This window comes from Propithecus coquereli, unplaced genomic scaffold (assembly GCF_000956105.1).
Source record: "Propithecus coquereli isolate 6110/MARCELLA unplaced genomic scaffold, Pcoq_1.0 Scaffold54, whole genome shotgun sequence".
Classification (NCBI taxonomy): domain Eukaryota; kingdom Metazoa; phylum Chordata; class Mammalia; order Primates; family Indriidae; genus Propithecus; species Propithecus coquereli.
Window position 1 is genome coordinate 6,062,396 of NW_012151285.1, and position 3,152 is coordinate 6,065,547.

The following is a 3,152-nucleotide window of genomic DNA, read 5'->3' on the forward strand; positions in this document are numbered from 1 at the left end:
CAGCGTGTGAGATTTTTATTTGTTCCATTTCCTCATGTTTGGTATTGTCGGTCGCTTTAATTTAAGTCATTTTCTGGGTATGGGACCAGGGGTTGCAAGCTATAATATGGCTTGTGGGTCAAATGTAGCACATCTGTTATTGTAAATAGTTTTATGTATTGTCCATGGCTACTTTCCTGCTACAAAGCAGAGCTGGGTAGTTGCAACAGAGACCATATGGCCTGCAAAGCCTAACATATTTACTCTTTGGCTCTTTATAGAAAATGTTTACTGACCTCTGAAGTAGAGGTTTCTTATTGTGGTTTTAATTTGCATTTCCCTGATGACTAATGATGTTGAACATCTTTTAATGTGTTTATTGGCTACTTGTATATCTTTTGAGTTGTCTGTTCAGATCTTTTGCTCATTTTTTATGTGTTATATTTTTTATTTCTAGAACTTCTACTTAGTTTTTGTATTTTCTGTTTCTTAGATGAGATTGCCTATTTTTTTGCCATTTATCCTTAACCTATTAATATTTTTCTTTACCTCACTGAGTACAGTTACAGTAGCTGTTTTAAAGTCCATATGTGATAATATCTGGGTCATTTTGGGATTGACATCAGTTAACTGTCTTATTCCTTGAAATGAGATCACATTTTCCTGGCTCTTGGTTGAGTAATTTCAGTGTATACACAACATTGTGAATGTTATGTTTTGGAGACTGGATTCTTTTATATTGATCCAAAGGATGTTGATGTTTTTGTGTTCATAGGCAGTTAACTTGGTTAGACTACCAAACTCTCATGCTTGTGGTGGACAATGGCTTAGCTCTCAGTTCAGTTCTTATAAGTGTTAGCTTTAGGCTGCTTTCAGTTTATCCTGTACATGGATGGTCAGAGATCAGCTGTAGATTTAGGCTGTTTAAACACAGAATCTGGGGGTTCCCTTCTATGTCTCTCTCCTTTTTAGAGTTCTTCCTTACTCTCCTGTAACCCTGGTTATCCTGGGCTTCTTTTCCTGGTTCTTCTAGTTCCTCTGACTAGAAAGATGTCAATCTTTCCATTGGAGTTGTAGCTGGCCCTATGCCTTTGTGGTGGTGACTGCAGCCATCTTCAGGCAAGGCTGCAAAAATTGGGAGCTCAGTCTATATGGATCACTTACTTCTAGTTTAATTCTCCTCTAAATTGTTTCTATATTTCAATCTCCAGAGCCCTCAGATAGTAGTTTTGTTTTTGTTTTGTCCACGGAACCTATAGTTGTTCTTTTAGGAGGATTGATTTATCAGGCTTTTATATTTTTTTTGTCCATTTTTAAATTGCATTTTGGTTTTTATTTTTGAGTTATAAGTATCATGTATTTTTTCTGAATAGAAGTATTTTGTCAAAGTATCATGAATGATTTCTTCTAGCCTGTGCCTTGCCTTTTCATTTTGTTAATGGTTTTTGAAGAGTGGATGTTTTAATTTTGATGAAGTCTAATTTATCATTTTTTTCTTCTATGGTTTGTGTTTTTGATATCTAAGAAATCTTTGCCTGCATCAGGATTTCATGAAGATTTTCCGCATTTTATTTTAGAAGTTTTATAGTTTAGGTCTATGTGGTGCATTTTGAGTTAATTTTTCTGTATAGAGTGAAGGTGAGAGTCAAAATTAATTTTTTTTTTTTTTTTTTTTGTCATATAGGTATCTAGATGTTGAAAGACTATCCTGTCCTCAGTCTGGCACCTTTGTCAGAATTCACTTGCCATATATGTGGAATTTTTATTTTGTACTCTGTTTTGCTCCATTAATCTATATGTCTGTCCTTATATCAACACCATATTCTCTTGATTATTACTCTTTTATATTGTGTTGAAAACTTCATGTTCTTTTTCAAAATCCATTTGGTTAATAGGTCTTTTGCATCCTAGAATAATGGTTTGTAATATTCTCCACAGTGAACGTGTCTTTATGGTTTTTGTTGTTATTTCTTTTTTGATTACATTTTCTATTCTGTTTCTGTTGGTGTATAGGCATGCTATGCCTTGGTACGTTAATTTTGTACCCAGCAACTCTTCCAAACTCCTATTAGTTCTAGTAGTTTGACTTTAGCTTTTTTTCTAGCTAGATATATTGCTGCAATTATAGATAGTTATTTGGGTGCCTTTCCAATTTTTGCCTTGTTTTTTGTATTGATTAGATCTGCTACAGTTTGAATGTTTGTCTCCTTCAAAACTTATGTTGAAACTTAATCCCCAATGTGACAGTGTTGAAAGGTGAGGCTTTTAAGAGGTGATTGGATCAGGAGGCCTCTGCCCTCATGAGGGGATTCATCCACTCATGGGTTAATGGGTTAGAATGGGAATAGTGGCTTTATAAGAAGAGAGACCTGAGCTGGCATGCTCAGCCCACTGGCCATGTGCCCTGTGCTGCCTCGGGATGGCTCTCATCAGCTGTACCACTTCAACCTTGGACTTCCCAGACTCTGGGAATCTAAGAAATAAATTCCTTTCTCTATGAATTACCCAGTTTCAGATATTCTGTTACAAGCAACAGAAAAGGGACTAAGACAAGGTCCTCTAGGTGGTGATAGCAGACATCCTTTTCTTGTTCCTGACTTTAATGGAAATAGTTTAATGTTAAGTATGATGCTTGCTGTACATTTCATAAGGTTCAAGAATTTCCTTTTTATTCTGAGTCTGCTAAGTATTTCTATTATGAATGAACCTGTGGTGGGATGAGGGGCATCCTGGAACTAATTTACCATGGATACTAAGGGATGACTGTACCTTACACTGGGTAATTTTTAAATAATAGAAATTTATTTCTCATGGGCTATAGGCTGAGAAGTCCAAGATTAAGGTGCCAGCAGGCCAGTGCCTGGGGAAGGCTTATTTTCTCTGCTTCAAAGATGCACCTCCTTGCTGTGTCCTCATGTGGCAGAAGGGGCAAACGTGCTCTCTCAAGCTCTTTTATAAAGGCACTAATCCCATTCATGAGGGTGGTGCCCTCAAGACCCGATCAGCTCTCAAAGTTCTCACTTCTTAATATTATGACATTGGTAATTAATTTTCAACATGGATTTTAGGGGGACTCATTCAGACTATAGGACTGCTCTTAAATTGTGAATTGAGCTTTAAGTTTTAATTTATTTATTAATATATTTAGTTTAGGAATAGTACTTGGTTCTTTT

General features: G+C 36.0%; 1 protein-coding gene across 1 annotated transcript in view; it reads left to right on the forward strand.

Moving 5' to 3' along the window:
* LTN1 (listerin E3 ubiquitin protein ligase 1) overlaps window positions 1-3,152 on the forward strand; it is an 86,724-nt gene that overhangs the window by 30,217 nt on the left and 53,355 nt on the right. The window lies entirely within an intron of this gene.